Raw genomic sequence first — 20,356 nt, 5'->3', positions numbered from 1 at the left:
CAGCTCCAACAGTTCACAGCAACAATATACAAGGTAGGGCAAACGTAATAAATTCAACATGGAATTTGATCAGAATATCAGGAACAAAATCCATAATCTTTCAAAAAGTGTTTTTAATAGTCAAAGCCACAAATAATCAGGACCTCCATTTCATATTTTACCTGCAAGTCAGAATCTCCAACTGCACCTCTTAGCACTATACTAAGGGCTTGTATACTAAGGTGCAAATTTAAAGTGAATCAGTTACAGCAAATTAAACCCGCTGTCTGAACCCTCTCTTTCAGAAGTAAAATGGCTTAGTTTGTTTTAGCTTATTCAGTGAATTAACAGATATAGAATTGAATTCATTGGATAAAATTAAACCAAACTAGGGCCATTTCACTTCTGAACAATAGTATCCACACAAAGGTTTAAATGTGCTTTCATTAATACACTTTAAATTCACACCTTTAGTTGATTTGGCATATCCTTCCTGAGCATTACCTGAAAAGAGAAGCCCGAAAGATTCCTGTTCATTATTTATTTGGAAGAGCTCCATTTACTGAGGGCAAGTCTACACTACAGCACTACATCGGCATTGATGCAACTGTGCCACTGTAGGGCATCTGGTTAAGACGCGCTATGCTGATGGGAGAGCGCTCTTCCATTGGCATAATTACACCACCTTGTCGAGAAACAGAATCTGAGTCGGTGGGAGAGCATCTCCTGCCAATGTAGCGAGGGTGCTTACAGCATGAAACTTGTGTTGCTCGGGGGAGGGGCGGCTTTTTCACAATCCTGAGTGAAAAATTATGTCGACTTAGGCTGTTGTGTACACCTGCCCCGAATCATTAAGTCCATTCTCCATTACTAAAGAGTACAGCAGTAGGAATATACTACCGACTACCTGACAAGGATGGCGGTGGTGATTGTGAAATGCTCAGAGAGACTGGAGAGGCTACAAAGGCAAAAAATGCAATAATAATGGGGATTTATACTATCCTCCTATTGAGTAGGTATGTGTCACCTCAGGAAGGGATGCAGAGATAAAATTTGTAAACAACTGCTTCTTGGACCAGCTTTTCCTGAAACCCACAAGGGGAGAGACAATTCGTACATTCTTAGGAAAATTTTTGGAGGTTTTTCATCCAAGTACTAAGTCATCACATGCGACTTAGTTAGTAAGATTTAAGGCATCACTGCTGATCTCAATCAAGAGAATGAAGGGCTGGATACTTGAGAATGCCACATTCAAATGGCCCTGACACAGGAAAATAAGTTTCCCTCCTCTCAAAAGCCACCCCGTAGCTACTACTGCCACTCCCCACTATGTCTGACCTGCTACCAATGCATGTTACTTCACTCCACATCTTTTTGAAAGTGATGCCAGAGCTTCATGAAGCAGTGTGCAGAAGTGACCGACTTATGAGCAATCTTAACTACCATCTAATCCATGTTCTTCCTATATACATGCCTGAGTGGGAAGTAAAAACAAAACAAAACAAAACTTACATACAATGAATGAACTCAAAGGCAATATAAAAGGATTCCAATAACATGCTGGTAACCATGAGAGCAAAGCTGGAGGGGTTTGTGACATCACCAGAACTTGTATGAAAACCCTTATTCAGAGTTCTTTTGTTGTGTTTCATAGATTTGGTGGGTGGTATTTTACATGAAAAAACAATTTTTTAAATTATCATAGTCAAATAGTTCTGTAACTTCCTACTTGTTTGATTTTGGTAAGATTGCAAGTTCAAGTTTTGCTATTAACAGGAGAACAGTCTTCTCCTTTCTCTCAACTAGGTGTGAGGAATTCATTTCCCCTTTTCATTCGAACCTGTAACAATATTTCCTCCTCTCTACTGCTGCATTCCATGAAGGTGATGTTCTGGGTTTTTAAAAAAATATTTTCTTTCCCCCTTGAATGTTGGCCCTCCAATGCTGCTTCAGAGTGTGATAAAGAAACTGTGCTTAGGCAGTACAACAGAAAAGTTTCCGTTTAATCAGGACTGTTCCTGCCCTTGAATAAGGTGGGCTTATTATCTCCCCTGTCACTCAGGGAGGGGGTCATTCTGGGTCTCTCAAAGAGTGGGATGTGATTCAAGAATGGACTCTCCACAAGACTGATGAATCTGCATTTCCCCCTGAAGGCGTTACCCTGGAACATCAACAGAAAAGCCCTGGAAGACTTGTTATAGTAGTGATAGGGCTTGATGACCTTTTAATGCACTTAACTAGCAGCGTCCATGCTGCATTCAGTACCCTTCAACTGTGCCCTGACTAGGGGAAGTGGCTGAGCTCTGTAACCAGGAGCATGGCTGCTGCTATGGGTTCTAGGGATTTAGATGCAACCTTCTACCGGGCATGCTGCCATTCTGGACTTGCCCCCTTCATGGGGATGGGGAGCCACTTGGCCCTGCAGCAGCTTTTCCACTCCTGCCTGCTTGCCTTGTTTTCTGCCTAGGATAAGGGGAGTTTGAGGACAGCAAGCAAGGTGACCCTACTGGGACTGGGCTGCTGAGATAGCGCCTGCATCTCCCATAGCAGAGTTGGTCTCTCCAAACCTGCCCAGCGTCTTTCCTGCCTGGCTGGTGAGGGGGCACTGTCCAGGCTTGGGCTCTGAGGAGGATGATGTCCACAGAGATGGTCAAGCTTCCTAACAAGACACTTGATAAGAGGGAGGTGGAGCTGAAGACACAGACCTTTCCTTTACCCTTTTGCTAATTAACACAGTTGTCAGCATGGTCCATTGAACCAACAAAGAAGTGCTTTTAAAAATCCCTTCCCAAATTTAATCTTGCCACACAATACAGAATTGATAACAGCAGTTACAAAAAAGATGCAGTACAGTTGTCTATCTAAGAATTAGCTGATCTGTGACAAACGGAGTTTGGAAAGAAAACGAGAGAAATGAAAAGAATATCTGTAATATTGATGAAACATATTCGTCATGACTGACATGAAAAGGAGATGACTGGTGTACACAAGTAAAATTTTTCTGTCCACAACTAAAAGCAAAATTATAGGTCTCAATTTACGGAGCCACATCATTACACAGAGGCATCACCACAAATACAGTCCCCTGCCATTTACAAGATGTTGGCCTTTTTGATGAAATAACAAATGAACAAACTTCTGGAATGACATTTTACTTGAAGAGGGACTGTCACACTGACAGTTTCTATATCTTAAGAAATATCGTAAGTACTCATCTTCTGTACTCTACTTACAGCGTCACAACTGTGTTAACAATTGCAAGAGCTCCCTAGCTGGTAGGTCAACTTTTCCTTCAGCTTGATACCCCAGTGAAGTCAAACTTGTGTTTATGTCTTCATAAGACAGTCTGTTGTTCTGGAAAGACTTGTGATTCCAAAAGACCAGCTTTATGACTCGAGTGTAGGATGAAATAAGATTAGGATGAATCTCTGGAAAACACACTACTGTTTAATCTGTTGACCCCAGATGGGTACAGCTATGTAAACAGAGGAGTGCAGCACATGGCCCTCATTCCCCTCAAGAACTTCCCGCCCAACTCCCAGATTCACCCTGAACATGAGCAATAATTCAAATATATTCAGTGGCGAAGGAGTAAAATACAAAATTAGTTTCCAACTAACCAATATATTAAAAAATGTCATGTATAACAACAGCATTTGAAAGGCAGGTGGATTTTTGTATGCTTAAATGTTCCCTTTAGCATGAGAGAACTATGATATTTTAGTATGTCCATATATTCAAATTGAAAGACTACAGAAACCTGTTACGAAAAATATCCATGCTGCAATGCAAGTTAATTTCCTAAAATTGCTGATTACTCTATGCTTGTTTATAAAGTCTTACAACCAGAGTAGTATAAACCAGCTGTAATCTGACAGATTACTCTATTCCTTGCAAAACATCTTCTCAACATTGGGAAGGGCCTAAATGTTAGAGGAAAATTTTCCTACGGAATTTTCAAATGTGATCATTTCATAACTACTACTACTACTGTAGCTGAAAGGGATAAGCAAACAACAAAAGTTTCTCTATTTAATCTTGTTTATTTAGTTTGTACATTTGACAGCACTTTGCGTGAAATCTACGTATAGTACCACATCAAAAACTAAATGGTTCTTAGTATGCCATCTTAATTTTAATTAGTGTAATTTAAACCAATTCTTATTCTGATTCTAGATTTTAGTAATACTGATTGCAGCTTACAAGCAAGAGTTTAAGAACTGCTGATATAGTCAGTCTGACAGTTCATTTCCTTTGTTCAGAAGGGTCTTTCATACAAAAGGGAGGTGAAAAAAACACAGCAGGAAAAAGTTACTGTAAAACCACAATCACTGGCATGAGAATCAAGGCAAGTGTGTGTATCTGAATCTACTTTTAACTCATTTAAAAAAATTGAGTAGATTTCAAGCTAATGTTCTCTCTTTAATATTAAAACTAATTACCAGTTTTAAAGGTAACCATGATTGTAACTCAGAACAGTGTGCTTGCAGGTCAAAGATATTTGACACGAAACCTCAACTGAAGTTGAATAAATTGACTTTTTTTTAAGTTGGATGCACCTTATAAAATAGCAGCAGAAATGGAAAGACTAATTATTGAGCACAACTGCCTACAAATATAGGATATAATCTCAACAGAGGACATCATCTTTGAAAAACACATCATACATTTTGTCAATGATTCTTCAGTAAATGGTCTTGTGACATAATATCTAAGAGTGTCTGAGAAGCTTGAAGGAAGAAATTCCTTGAAGCAATTCATTATATTTCAGAAGGTAAGGGACTTACTTTGGGTTTGTTTGTTGTTGAGACTGCAGGTTAATATGAAAGCCCAAAATCCTTCTAAAATGACCTGGAAAAATATATTTTTTATTGTTCCAAGTAATCCTGCATTAAAAACAGAAAAGCAAGCTTCAAAACAATGTGTCAGCCTTAGGCTCTTTTTCAGGCTGTGAAAAAAAGAACTGACTATTTTCCTAGCTGTGTTCTAATTTCTATCTTATTTTGAAGAAAAATACCAACATGGTAGTTACGACATCTTATTTTTCATTTGAAATCTTTTCTTAATTTTGCATCACATTGCAAAATAGTGTAATTGATTTTACTTTCCAAATCACACCTCAAAGCTCCATGCAAAGCATACATACACATAAAAACAAAACCACTCTGTGCGGACTGCAGACTCTACAGCATCTGCACTTCAGTAACTTTAACAGCGCAACCGCATCTTTATTTGGCCTTGTTACCTAATAAGCTTGTGAGAGCCAAATTCAATCCTCATATACAACCCCTGTTAAAGTCAACAGAAGTTGCATGGGTATGCTGGAGGACAGGAATGGGGTCTTATGGTCACATTATGCTGTTGGATTTGAGTGCAAGCTCCTAGTGAAGTCACCAGGAACCATGCTCATGCTTCCAAAAATGGAATTTAACTTTACTCATCCACTGTCATTTACATAGCATTCTTAGGGTATGTCTACACAGCAACAGGACACCCGTGACTGGCCCGAGCCCCGTGAGCCAGAATTGGTTGGCATGGGACAAGTTTGTAGTTGCTGTGTTGAAATAGCCTTAGAGTCTGATCCAATTCCCATTGAAGTCAATGGAAAGACTCCAGTGGGAACTGGATCAGGTCCTTAATACACAGCACCACAAAAGAAAAATTATATGGGCACCCTTTTAAAAGTTGAAGTAGTTGGTTAGAAGTAAAATCTAAATCATCAACATCCCTCAAAATGAGCCCTACAACGCTAACAAATTATCAGCAAATCTGAATATATAAGTATGAATTAAGCCAATTAAAACTGTAGCACTTCGTGTTTCTAGATGTTAAATTTAGAACTAGAAAACTTGTATCTTTTAAAGTTATTTTTAATTCTTTAGAATTAAATATTTGTATGGTATAGAAATTTAAATGGGAATAATGAGAAGAGATCAAATTGCATAATTGGACAATATTACATTCAGCATGTTTTTTTAGCACTGCCAAGGCAAGAATGTGACATTCCAATTTTAACATGTTCTTTTGAGGCTGTGGTGATGGGAACACTTTGCTTCAATACAGCCTGTGTTCAGATTCAAACGGACACTGGCTGCAGCATTTGGCATCCTAATAAAGCATCTTCAAATAGCAAGTGCTGTTTCCCCATTTATGAGGTGGATGTGGGGGAGGGACAAAAGCAGCAGAAGCAAGCTAGAATTGCTGTGACAGGAAATATACAGAGCCACCTACCAGGTGTTTGACTTTTATTGTGCCCTCCCTAAGTAAAAAAAAATTACCATGGGAGCATGACCTTTGTCCCTGTTGTCATTCCACTTTAACAGCTATTATGTTCCTTAAGAAAATACAGGAGGTCTGTACAATTGCTCCACTACTCAGCACCATTGAACTTCAATGTGTCAATGTAAGAAGGATCTTGGGGTGTGGGTAAGCAAACAATTTGTCACTGGTTTATGTAAATTAAATGTAACTGAAACTGTGAGAAACAATTCAATATTCCTTGCTCTCTCTGTTAATTAATTGGTTGGCAGTTCAAGATACTTTGAGTCTTAACAAAATAAATAAGTTAAGCTTTCTAAAAGCACTCAACACCTGAAAATCTGGATAAACATTTCATGTGGGAAACATACAGGAAGAGCAGGTGAACAATAAATAAAGAAAAGTATTGGCTTGATGCAAATAACTCTACCTGTATTGAAATATAGGGAAGGATGATCTTATACTTAGGTCACTAAACTGGGAGTCAGGAAATCTCAGTTCTATATTGTTGCTCCTGCCAGAGATCTCCTGTTTGACCTTGGACTAATCACTTAAACTTGTCTATCCCTAATAATACCTCCCTGATGTTGTCAGGATAAATTAGTGGTTTTGTGGTGTTCAGATACAATGGTGATATATACCAAAGAAATGTATATAAAAACAAACAAAACACAAATAACCTTAAATAATATTTTGGGTATGCAAATGGCTTTTAGTTCTGAGGGAACACAGCTTCACACAATGGCCTAAAATGTATTCTACTTTAAGGCTTTCTATACCTAGTTAGTTCCGCAGTAGCAGAAAAATCAGACATCAACACCAAGATGATGATGTATGTAGATACGTTTACAAATTACCAATTTTGGAAAGCAAAGGGGTCAAATTTAAAGTGTTCCAATAGCAACAAGATGTTATATCTTACCTGGAAATAAGGTATCACTGAACTACACTGGATGAAAGGAGTTTTTTCCACTTGAAAATTACTAGAATTTGCAAAATAACCTTTTACCATTTTCAGCAGCGATACATTGGCACATTGATGGGAATGATAACTGACCCATTAACTTGGAGTTAGCTACCTTTGTCTAGGCAAGTTTCTTCTGACATCTATCACTCATTCAGTTAATCAGAAAATAATTCTGAACTGTTTCAGGCAGTTTTGCACAGATGCAATGAAAATGGAGTGATCTGAGATTAGATCATGGATTGAGAAATAAATTTACTTTGGCTATGTCTACACTGCCATATAAGCCCAAGGTTAATGGAACTCGAGTCAGCTGACCCTTGTTAGGGAATCCTGGGGCTTGAGCATCTACATTGTATTTTAACCCTATGTTAAGAGACTTTTCTAATCTATGCTCAAACCTAGGGCTCTGGTGTCCACTCTGCAGTGCACAAACCTGCGTCAAAGTAACCATATCCCAGAGTCCATAGCACCCCCTACCACTGAAATGTGGATGCTCTAGCACTAGGACCATGGTGGTTCTTTGGTCCTTTTCCATGTGGAAAAACTTTGCTGCCCACCATGCGCATTACCAGGAAGCAGCTCATTTTGCAAAATGCTTGATCAGTTTGCTCTCCATTGGAAACCCAGGAGGATCTCCAACAGTGTGCTTGCAGATTGGTATCAGAAGAAAATGGGTTAATCCTGAACTGAGCTGCTCACAGAAGTGCCCTTAATCAGAATAAGTCTGAACATATGAGGATCTGATTATGTGGAGACTGAAAGACTGATGAGGACTTGAGTGGAGAGGGAGATTGACTTAGTGATACATGGGTAAAACAGGGTAGCAATATTTTGTTATTTGTGTTACACTAGTGTCCAGAGGCCTCATTCAGGGTTGAGGTTCCATTATGTGGGGCACTGTACGAACATAATATTAAAAAACAATTCCATGCCACAAAGAGATTACAATCTTAATAGGTACAAGATGCAACAGGTGCATAGCGGGGGAGTAGGTAGAAACAAGGGCAACAGTTCCAGGAATGCAAAGCTCCACATATTAGTTACGTGCACATTTTGGAAGTTTTATAGTTCACCTGAGAGGGATTCATTAACTTCTCTTGTTTACCAATTTTTTAAAAAAAATATCCTAGTTGGGAGGTCCTTGACATTCACATGTGCTTTAAGACAGCCTCTTGTCAATTTCAATGGCTCAGCTGGCCAGAGTGAAGATTATGTAGACACCTGAACAATCACTTTTTTTTAATAAAGTGCCTGGGACAGGCCCTGAGAACTGTGACATCTCCCATGTTCATGGCCACATGGGTCACCATACCTGGTAAAGGCCGTTTCACTAAAACTAGATTGAAATAATTACTGTAATAGCAAGAAAGCATGGCAGCAGCTCTATCGTATCTTGCCTGGTGATAAAAAAGGGGCATGTAGTGATCATACCTACACTTTTGCAAAAGGGAAAATCAAATACAAGGAAGCCCCAAAACTCAAAATTGTGATGGGTCCTAAAATTGTTGCGCTAAAAACAAAAAAACAAACAAACAAACAAAACTCCTTGCAAACAAAATGTAGCATTTTCAGGATTTCTCTAAGAAAACCGCCCTTTGGGAATTTTTAAAAACTGAATATATTTTCATCATTGATACTGGGGGACTGTTCTGCAAGCCAACAGCACATACTATAAAAACTACGGAGAGGATCTATACATTACTTTGTATCTAGTGTGAGGGGGCAGGGCGGGGCAGGAATCTGTCAAGACCACAGGCATCCCCAGGGTGAGAAGCCATAATGAATGACTGCATGGCCATCCACCCCTAGAGGCTCAGAAGTACTCTGAGCATCCTAGAACCTTTGGCAATACAAATATCCATCTTCCAACAAAATAAATACAAAAGGACTTACTAATGAACTTGGGTAAAGGACATTATATTTCACTACAATGAGGCTTAGTTCCACTGAGCTTTGTAACAGTGACCATAAGTATTTGTTAATATAGGTATTTCCCCCCCACCCCATCCCCACCCATTAGCTACGCTATTTTCTATTAGTGTGAATGTTACACATACTAACAATCTGTAACAGTGATAGTGCAAACAAAGATATGCTGGGACAGTGGGACCTGTTGTCATTAAAATATCATAGCATCTGCTGGAACAGTAATGCCCAGTATGGTTAAGCAGTTCTCTCAGCAGATACAGATCCGAGAAGACAGTAGCATCTGTGTTACATAAACTTTCCCATCAATGCCTGGTTTAGCTCCTAAAGTCTCACAGCATCTTCTGGGACAGTAGTGTCCATGGTACAATAATTCTCCCAGCAGACACAGATCTATGAAGACAGTAGTGTCTGTTATATTAATCTTCCCAGCATCTGTTAGGAGTACTGTAGTATTGTATCCATGCTAAATAAAGTGTCATACCATCTGCATTGTCTATCCTGTTTTAATATTGTGAAACTATCTTGTGAGCTGATAGCCTATAGAAGTATAAATTAAACAAAAATATGTATTGGTTACTAATAATTTCAGCTTCACAGTGAAGTCTTATATTAGATAAGAAAATTTAGAAGAATAATACTCCAGAACACTGTTCCTTAAGAAAAATCCTGACTTGGGTCAATAAATAGGAAGAATCTAAAAATATAATTGTTTCCTACTTTTTTCTGTTTGTGTACTTTATGTATGTTTCACAGCACAGATAATGAAAACAGATTAGTCACTTCCTTTGTACAGAAATTACTTGGCAAAATAGAATAAAGTTCTAGGAATAAAAATTAGGTTTGTATTTGTGGACCCAATCCTGCACTTCCTTCTCAGGTAACTCAACTTGACTTTTGTCCAAGTAATAAGTTTATACTAGCCAAGACAACAGGCTCCTTACAAGGTGTGACTATATAGTTTTAATGCCCAAAGGTGTCAATTGCCTCATAATAACTATAGCCTATTAACATGTCTTCGTATTGTAAAAGAACTTTATTGACGGGGAAATGGTTTTATGTTCACAGATATCAAAGCTGAGAGTTTAGGTATTGTTTAACCTTTGCACTTTGAGGAGGCAAATAGCTGGTGATATGGTAGATTATCATCTGTGATATATCAGTGTACACTGTCAAAGCAAACTCCTCCTAAAAACTCATAAGATCTGCAAACCTAAGTGTAAGCGTGTGGCCTCACAGATTGCCTCTCAATAGATCTATTTAGACAAAAAATGTTACAAATTACAGTGTTTCTGGTGTATAATTTTGGTCTCCAGAGAAATATTCTATTCTGTGACTGACAAGAGAACAGTCTTGCAGGAAACTGTGTTCATGAAAGCTCATGCTCAAATAAATTGGATAGTCTCTAAGGTGCCACTAGTACTCCTTTTATTTTGCGAATACAGACTAACATGGCTGCTACTCTGAAACCTGTGTTCACATGATTGTCTGTTGTTAAATTTTACTTAATACAGGCACTTTTAAAACCTGAGGCATCTGGCAAAATTCAGAAAAGAAATAATTTCTGTGAAAGTATATTGATACGTAATTACTGTGCCCAATCAGCAATCATTTTGCACCCAGAACTCCCCTTGAAGTCAATGGAAAATTTCAGTCAGTGGGGATTGATAACAGGGTGAGTCCTAAAATGGTGCATAAGTGATTTTATATAAATTATTGTTTTTTCAGGAGAGCAAACAAAATGACAGGAGATGCTGTTGGAGAACGCAGTGTATGCAGAAATCCAAACTGGCAATGCAGAATGTAATTTCAAAGTCTTGTAATGAGGGCCACAGTAGAATTACATTGTTGAATCTAAATACCTGGGTTGACATTCCATTCTCAGTAGTGCTGGTGGAAACAAGGAATAACTCCATTGTAGACAATTGTTATCAGTGCAACCTAAACCAGCATTTGGCCCTTAATTGTGAGAACTAGCCTTGTTTGTAAGGTTAAAAAAAATGTTAATCAGAAGGAGGTTTTATGGCCTGGAAAGGGACATTTGCAAGTCAACTCCTCAATCAAAGCTCAAAAATAGGAGTTCTTTCAGAAAGCTTGTGAAAACTCAAGTTGCGTATAAACTAACTCTAACATTTTTATTTTGAAATGTTACTGAGTGTCCGGTCCTGTTTTCCAGTCATACTTTCTCCTCTCATTCATTCTGTACCCTAAATACTGTCCTCTCTGCTCTGTGAGCTCATTTGGAAGATTGGTTTTCTTAGTTGGTTACTAAATAACTAGTATCACTATCTAGAGACCATCATACTCCCTAGATGCCCACCAGGACAAGTCTGGAAGACTTGGTTGTTTCTTCATTCTGCAATTCTTGGGCCAACATCATAAAACTTACTGAATACAGTTGGGAAAAGCCCCATCTCCATTAAAATGTTATGGGTTTTTCCAAATGTCACCGCTTACTGAGCCTACTTTGTATGAACATTTTTAAAATGTCCTTGGGAAGAACACAAACATCTCCATATATTTCTTAGGTATCAAGGGTCTTGCCCAACAGCACTAAGGACCCTATACCATGCCTGCTGTAACCAATGGAAAGGAAAGACTCCTATTGACTTTAATGGGCAATGGATCAGGTTCTAGATCAGCTTTTATTTAACTTACATATCTAAACCCTATCCTAATTTTATAAAGGTAAATGAAATTAAAAATTACACAGGTAACATAATTTATTCCTAAAAAAATACACTAAAATAATCTCTCAAATAACAGCACCTCTAAACACCATAACTACACTATAATGCCTAATACCTAGCTCTTATACAGAACTACCATCTTCTATAAATACAAGATCCAAAGAGGGAGAATGAAAACACATAATACTTTCTATCACGACAATGTATCATTCTTTAATTTAACTCAAATACGAGGACTACATTTTAATTTAAATGCGACCACTAATGCTACTGTAGGTCCCAATCCAGCAAATTTTAAGCACTTGGTTAACTTTACACCGGTAGTAGTCCCGCTGAGATATCATTACAATATTAACATTTCAGATTTATAAATAACTATTTATAGGGTTATTATCTGATAGGAAACTTTCATTCAAACAAAACTTGACAGACATTTTTAGAATAGAATTTTCTTTCCAATATCAAAAACAAACTGTTCACTGGTTCTTGAGTCCTGAATATAAAAAAAGTTGGCTGGCTTGAGAAGTTTGGGTTGTTTTATTTGATTTTATAAAGCTCAAAGCATTAAGACAGACAGTTTCATTTGCAAAAAAAAGTTGAAAAGCAACAAGTTCATAGTACGATCTAATCACCTGGGTTTCGGGGAAAAAAAAAAGTTACCAAGATTCTGCATTTCAATCAGTTTCTCCTGTGCTGTAACTACATTTCATAAGGATTTTTAAGTTTTATTTTACTCTGCAAAAGGTGCATCTTAAGTATGCATTAAACTAATTAATCTAGAAGGTAAATTCATAAAGATTTATAGCCAGACTCTGCTCCCACTGAAGCCAATGGCAAGACTCCCATCAGCATCAATAGGAGCAAGAAGCTGACTTTTACAAAGCCACTGTGGTCTAGAATGTACAAACATTTTAAAAAGTTCAAACATTTAAAAGTTCTTACACACCATTGCTCAAATATGCACGTAGCACAGCTCCAGAGGGTCCCATTATAACTCTTGGGTAACGAATGTCCATTTTAAAAGATACATAAATATGTTCCCCACATTAAATAGATATTTACAAGACAAACAAAGCAGCCTATGCATCTGATGAAGTGAGCTGTAGCTCACGTAAGCTTATGCTCAAATAAATTTGTTAGTCTCTAAGGTGCCACAAGTACTCCTGTTCTTTTTGCGGATACAGACTAACACGGCTGCTACTCTGAAAGCAGCCTATAGTATCACTCATACACTTTCTTTGACAGGGGGAAAAATAATGTAACAGTTTTTTTTTTAAAGTAAAAATTATTTGGCAGAGGCAAAAGCAGGGAAGTGAACAGTCTGTAAAAGAAATTAATAAATCATGTTAGAAATGGAAGAGACCTATTAGATTACCTTGCCAATGCAGGATTGCTCTCTACAGTTGCATTTCTAGTACTCTGCCCATCTAGTTTTGGACATCTTACGTGAAATACTCAGGCTGTCGTGGTACACGTCGGTAACAAGCCACATTCCATCATTCCCATCCTTACTCTGCAGAATACAAAGTTGTATTGATTTGTGTCATTCAACATACCCACTTAGTTGTATATGGAAACAGTGGAGCTGAAGGTAGTTCCTCCTCCAAAGGCAGCAGAGAAGTCTCCTTTGCAGCCTCAGGACTCTTTGACATTTGGGCTTTGCAGCTCTTTATGGCCAAAGACACACAGACACTCCCACTTCTGGGGTGGTAGCTGAAGCAAAAAGCAGCTAGAAAAGTTTGCCCACACCTTTATCTTCCCCTGCAATTCTCTTCTCCTTCCTGGCAACAGGGACTGGCCTTAAGGGCGATGGGGAAGGCGACACTTCTTAGTAAGGTTTCCTTGAAATGATTGCCAGATCCGTATGCACCGTTACCTCAGCAATGCTACAGCTGGAGAAGCTCTCCTGATAGAGGGCGGCTCCAGGCAGAAGGGAGGGCGGGGGTAAACTCGAGGCAGCTTTCTCTGCGTGCTACTGCTGTGTTTACACTCCGTTTCATGCTCTTTGCTTCCCCCCCGCGAGCCTGGATCTTGCCTGACATCATTAATTCTCTTACACACTGACACACGCCCGCCCACTCCATTTCCAAACACTGACTCACCCCAGTGCTGCTGCTATTCAAAGGCAAGGCTAGAAAAACTGGTAACACCGGTAAAGAAACCCCCCCCCCCCTAAAGGTGGAGAGAGAGCTTGGCACTGAAATAAGGAATGAGTTTGCTCAGTGCCTGCCTGCTTACTTGCTACTGTTGTTACAAGCACTTGAGCTAGAGAGCTGTCAGGCAGGGACAATGGGAATGGGTGAAATTGCATTTGTCTGACTCAAAACGCACCGCAAAGCTCTTCCGAACGGGTATAAGCTGCCTTAAAATTAATACCCAAACAAATGAGCTCAGTGTGTGAGCTTTTGGCAGACCTCCTTGCTTTCTCCCTGTGCTGAAGTCCACTCCCTATCCTAACCCTCCATGCCCACATCCTCTCCTGATTAAAACAGTTTTCTTCCAGGAGACATCTAAACCCTCCCCCTCAAAGCCATATTCAACTGGCTGACAAAAATACATATATATTAAAAAAAATCCAAACCACAGAATATCCAAGATTACAGAACCGTAACAAGATGTGTGTTAAACTTCATTGCTCAGTCACATTGGCCCTGATCCTACAGAGGTGCTTAACTTTAGGCATGTGATAAGTTCCACTGACCTCCAAGAAACTGTTCATGTGTGCAAAGTTAAGCTCATGCCTGTTTGCAAAATTGAAGCCACAGACTCTTTGGGAGAGGCACCTGAGGATAAAATTTCAAAAGTGCTAACGTGACTAATGAACCTAAATCCCGTTTTCCAAAGGGAGTCCAACACTCACTTAAAGTCATTGGGACTTTGGCACTTTTTAAAGTTTCACCTGGGGCAGCTTTATCTTGGGTCCATGCTGTGGGTGCAACTGTACCCACAGAAATCAGGCCTGGATTAACAATGTGCACTTGTACAGGGCCCCTAGCTCAGGTTTAGCCCATGTCTTCTTACTATTTGTGGTCTTATCTACAGTAGCATTTTTTTAAAAATGTCCTGTGATTGCACTAGCAGTAGTAGCAACAGTGGAAATGCTAGTATACACAGGTTGCTGGTGGCCATCAAAGTTGTAAGTACTGCATCTTCTAGAGTCAGAGCTAGCATGGGCAGCACGGGATGAGAATGCTTTATGCAATGGCAACTGATCTATACTAATGCTCCTCTTGGTGCTATCACTAATAGATATGCAGAAATATTCCAGCAACAGTGAGAAATACGTCTATACTTCCATCTGTAAAGTGCAAAATGGTCTTTTGGTGCTGTAAAAATGATCTATTATTTTTACAGCATCCAAAAGTATGTTAGTTTCTTTACAGGAATGGAACAATAAAAACAAATGAGATTCAAATGTAACAAATTGAGGTTACAGGGACAAACCATCCGGATGTGTAGAAAGAATAGTAAATATGGCAGGCGACCAGCTTGGCTGAACAGTGAAATCCTTGCTGATCTTAAACACAAAAAAGAAGCTTACAAGAAGTGGAAGATTGGACAAATGACCAGGGAAGAGTATAAAAATATTGCTCGGGCATGCAGGAGTGAAATCAGGAAGGCCAAATCACACTTGGAGTTGCAACTAGCAAGAGATGTAAAGAGTAACAAGAAGGGTTTCTTCAGGTATGTTAGCAACAAGAAGAAAGTCAAGGAAAGTGTGGGCCCCTTACTGAATGAGGGAGGCAACCTAGTGACAGAGGATGTGGAAAAAGCTAATGTACTCAAAACTTTTTTTGCCTCTGTCTTCACGAACTAGGTCAGCTCCCAGACTACTGCACTGGACAGCACAGCATGGGGAGGAGGTGACCAGCCCTCTGTGGAGAAAGAAGTGGTTCGGGACTATTTAGAAAAGCTGGACGAGCACAAGTCCATGGGGCTGGATGTGCTGCATCCAAGAGTGCTAAAGGAGTTGGCGGATGTGATTGCAGAGCCATTGGCCATTATCTTTGAAAACTCATGGCAATCGGGGGAGATCCGGGATGACTGGAAAAAGGCTAATGTAGTGCCCATCTTTAAAAAAGGGAAGGAGGAGGATCCTGGGAACTACAGGTCAGTCAACCTCACCTCAGTCCCTGGAAAAATCATGGAGCAGGTCCTCAAGAAATCAATTCTGAAGCACTTAGAGGAGGGGAAAGTGATCAGAAACAGTCAGCATGGATTCACCAAGGGCAAGTCATGCCTGACTAATCTAATTGCCTTCTATCATGAGATAACTGGCTCTGTGGATGAGGGGAAAGCAGTGGACGTGTTGTTCCTTGACTTTAGCAAAGCTTTTGACACAGTCTCTCACAGTATTCTTGCCAGCAAGTTAAAGAAGTATGGGCTGGATGAGCGGACTATAAGGTGGACAGAAAGCTGGCTAGATTGTCGGGCTCAATGGGTAGTGATCAATGGCTCCATGTCTAGTTGGCAGCCGGTATCAAGTGGAGTGCCCCAAGGGTCGGTCCTCAGGCCGGTTTTGTTCAATATCTTCATTAATGATCTGGAGGATGGCGTGGATTGCACCCTCAGCAAGTTTGCAGATGACACTAAACTGGGAGGATAGGTAGATACGCTGGAGGGTAGGGATAGGATACAGAGGGACCTAGACAAATTAGAGGATTGGGCCAAAAGAAATCTGATGAGGTTCAACAAGGACAAGTGCAGAGTCCTGCACTTAGGACGGAAGAATCCCATGCACCGCTACAGACTAGGGACCGAATGGCTAGGCAGCAGCTCTGCAGAAAAGGACCTAGGGGTTACAGTGGAAGAGAAGCTGGATATGAGTCAACAGTGTGCCGTTTTTGCCAAGAAGACCAATGGCATTTGGGATGTATAAGTAGGGGCATTGCCAGCAGATCGAGGGATGTGATCGTTCCCCTCTATTTGACATTGGTGAGGCCTCATCTGGAGTACAGTGTCCAGTTTTGGGCCCCACATAGGGGCCACTACAAGAAGGATGTGGAAAAATTGGAAAACTTCCAGCAGAGGGCAACAAAAATGATTAGGGGACTGGAACACATGGCTTATGAGGAGAGGCTGAGGGAACTGCAATTGTTTAGTCTGCGGAAGAGAAGAATGAGGGGGGATTTGATAGCTGCTTTCAACTACCTGAAAGGGTGTTCCAAAGACTGTTCTCAGTGGTAGCAGATGTCAGAACAAGGAGTAATGGTCTCAAGTTGCAGTGGGGGAGGTTTAGGTTGGATATTAGGAAAAACTTTTTCACTAGGAGGGTGGTGAAACACTGGAATGCGTTACCTAGGGAGGTGGTGGAATCTCTTTCCTTAGAAGTTTTTAAGGTCAGGCTTGACAAAGCCCTGGCTGGGATGATTTAGTTGGGGATTGGTCCTGCTTTGAGCAGGGGGGTTGGACTAGATGACCTCCTGAGGTCCCTTCCAACCCTGATATTCTATGATTCTATGATTCTTATGAAGGACTTAAAGCCTAAAGTCCTGATCCTACTTATGTTCAAATGTACAGGATTGGATCTTAGCTGAAGATGCGATATAATGAGAGGATAACAAAGAATGGGTAGAGGAATGTGCCAGGAAAATAAGGGCTACAGTAGTAAGAGTTTCTTACAGTGGGCATAGACGTACATTTAGCTTAACAAATCTGTCAAATTTTTCTTTTTAAAACTCATTTGTCTCTGATACATTTTATTATGTAAAGGAAACAAGGTGAACAGTTAATAGCCAATTTTTTTTTTTTTGAAAATGTTACATTTACTTTGGTTACATGTAATACCTTAGACTACTATAGTTGAAAGAGATCATCTGAGGGGAAAAAAATGTGTATCCTCTGTTTTCATTTATTTATTGTGTCCATGACAGCACTTCGCTTATACCAAATTAGTGCTGAGCCATGTAGGCGGACATTTGTGTCAGTGTGGAACCCCTGAAATCACTGAGGCTCCGTGTGAGCACAAAGATCCATCCGTGCAGATCAGCTTGCAGGATCTGGGCCAGAGTTGCTTTTCTCTATTTTTTGCAGGAGTCTTTCACACAACAAGAAAGGAGAGGAAAAACATTTTAAAAATAAGTAAATAACTGTGAAGTCACAAAAATTGGCAGGGGGACTCAGGGATAGTATAGTTCTGAAACGACCATAAATTCATTACTTGAAACTAATTAGATTTTAAGCTGAGACTGTCCCTTTAAAATAACTATAGGAGAATGTGGCCCTTTAAGATCTTCAAAGGATATTATCATTTTAAGGAAAAAAATCTGTTCTCCAAAATGTGGCTCTCTCCAACATGGGCAGATCAGAGTATATCATTTTTCCCTAAGCATTTTTGAGGGTGGGGAGGAGAGAAAAAGAAAGATCAGAGAGAACTTACTGTTCATGTCAGCTGAAGCAAACCCAAGCATCTTTTTCATTACTGTTTTTTCTTCCATGAGATCATCAGGGATATTATTGGAAACCGTAATACTATAAATGGACAAAGCCAGCTTGTGCATTAAAATTGTAATTACAGTGTTTCCAAAAAGATGCCAGGCAATTTTCAAAGGCAACACTGCAGCTAGAATGCTGTACATGGCCCATGGGACAGAACTAAAGCTGTATTTGTGATGAGGGGGTGGGGGGGGGGGGAAGCATCAGAATACTGAATAAGTTCATAGGAATTTCTCATTCAAATTGATCTTACAGTTTATAGTCAAGGTAAACAGGGGTACAAACTATGGCCTAATCGTGCAATAAGATACAGGCAGGAAGACTTTGGCAGGTATGTGGAAGTCAATGGGGCTCTGCATGGACACAGGGGGCCACCCTTTCAGAGAATATTTCAGGATGCAGACCTAATGGGTAGATCCTGCAAACATGCATGAACATGCTTAACTTTACCTATTTGTTCAGTCCCATTGAAGTTTTACAACCATTGGCCTCCCAAGCTCCACACATGCTACACTCCTGCTGTGCAGCTGCACCAGTGGGAGATTTAAAGACAAGGGTTTTTTTGTAGCATAAACCCATCCTTAGAGCAGAGCTCCTCTTTCATCTGACAATCTCTAGGTGCTTTGAAAACCAAGATCCTGATCCAGCAAAGTGCCCACACAGTTCCAGTTGGAAAACTGGAGTCTAGTTCTCACAACAGCCCTATGTACAGTAGGTACACATTATTTGTTATTCCCAATTTAAATATGGGTAAACTGAGTCAAAGGGAAGTTAATTTTCTCTGGTCATGAAGCAAAGATTTAAGAATGGAATTGAAGTGTACTAGACAATATTTATATAGAAAACCAGCACATTAGTAGATTCCAGCTCAAGTTGGTATGTGTGAAATGCCCATTTTCTACAAACCTAAGTAAATGGCAAAATTTTAGAATCAGATATATAATGAACAGGAATGCTATTTATTCAACACAATTTCAGCTCCATCTTCCTAACTGTTTTCCCTTCCATAGACCAAGGCTCTTATAGCTTCTTCACACTCTAGATATCTCAAAACATTTTACAAAAAAGACAGCCTAATTGATTTACCAGTAAATGAAATCTTATCCTCTAAAAAGGGCTAGAGTAGCCTAATGAATATAGCATTTAAGAAAAGGTACTCAGAACAAACATTTTAATTCAATCAAATGGTTCACTATCAGTCTGTAAACTGTAGTTGTGATTTGCACTATACAAACATTGCATTGCTATACTGATTGGAAAAACTGTAAGAAACAGAGACGCTTATCTGCTATAGTAATCAGTACAGGTCCTGGCTTGTCTAAACTGTTTTGATGGAAAGCCTGACTTTGCATTTCCAGAAGGCTGGGACACAAACAAACATTCAATAAATCATTGTTACTGCATGGCAACATATTAAGAGAATGGCTAGGATGGGTTGTGCAAAAAGGAAGTATGTAGAGAATAAAGATGAACTATTTGTTCAGAATTCAGAGTAACAGCCGTGTTAGTCTGTACTCCTTTTCTATTTGTTCAGAAGAGTTCATTCAGACACAGTTGTGATGTTGCACCCCATAATGCTTTATGGGAATATGCTTATGAATGTATATATGACATAACCGGAACATGTTTTATGCAACACATGCCATGTAACATATCTCTGTAAAGGTTATGATCTACTGAATACATTCCTCCTATTTGTATGCATGTATCATTTTTGTACTTGAAGTTATGAATATTGGCTGCATACTTGTTTGATTTTAAGTAGGTTTTAGTAAGGTATTCGGTCAGCTTCTTTAGACAGGAATGTGCAAGTTAAGTGCCCAATCAAGAAACACTTAATGGACAACGGATCTTGGAAGGCTCCAATCCACATAAGAAGTCTACCTGAGGACGTTCAAGGTAGAATGTGAACAATGAATGCTGCCTGTAAAAACTGAGTGATGCATGGACATTTGACTTTCCCAGCTGACTGCAAAACTTCATCTTGTTGAGGGGATTTTACACAGGAGAGGCGCTGAGTTCCACCCACAAGAGAAAGACCACATAAGCCCCTGGAAACCCCTCAATTTTCTCTTCAGCTGGCTCAAGAGATAACCTCTCC

The 20,356-nt window shown here is 39.6% G+C and overlaps 1 protein-coding gene across 4 annotated transcripts in view; it reads right to left on the bottom strand.

Moving 5' to 3' along the window:
• The window catches only part of SGMS2 (sphingomyelin synthase 2), a 60,058-nt gene extending 46,108 nt beyond the window's left edge, over positions 1 to 13,950 (bottom strand). The window contains exons 1-2 of one of the 4 annotated variants that reach the window (XM_084625641.1): positions 13,923 to 13,950; positions 13,196 to 13,333 (exon numbers count right to left, since the gene is read on the bottom strand). The gene's annotated coding sequence lies outside the window, so the exon portion shown is untranslated. Of the gene's footprint in view, positions 1 to 13,195; positions 13,334 to 13,376; positions 13,831 to 13,922 lie in introns of those variants that run through there. The other 3 variants (XM_084625639.1, XM_084625640.1, XM_084625638.1) reach the window with 3 other exon arrangements.
• Between the last annotated feature and the right edge of the window lie 6,406 nt (positions 13,951 to 20,356).

The sequence above is a fragment of the Lepidochelys olivacea genome, assembly GCF_965140295.1.
Source record: "Lepidochelys olivacea isolate rLepOli2 genome assembly, chromosome: 4".
Taxonomy (NCBI): domain Eukaryota; kingdom Metazoa; phylum Chordata; order Testudines; family Cheloniidae; genus Lepidochelys; species Lepidochelys olivacea.
Note: the sequence above shows the minus strand (reverse complement) of the source record. Positions and strands in the feature narration are given on the sequence as shown.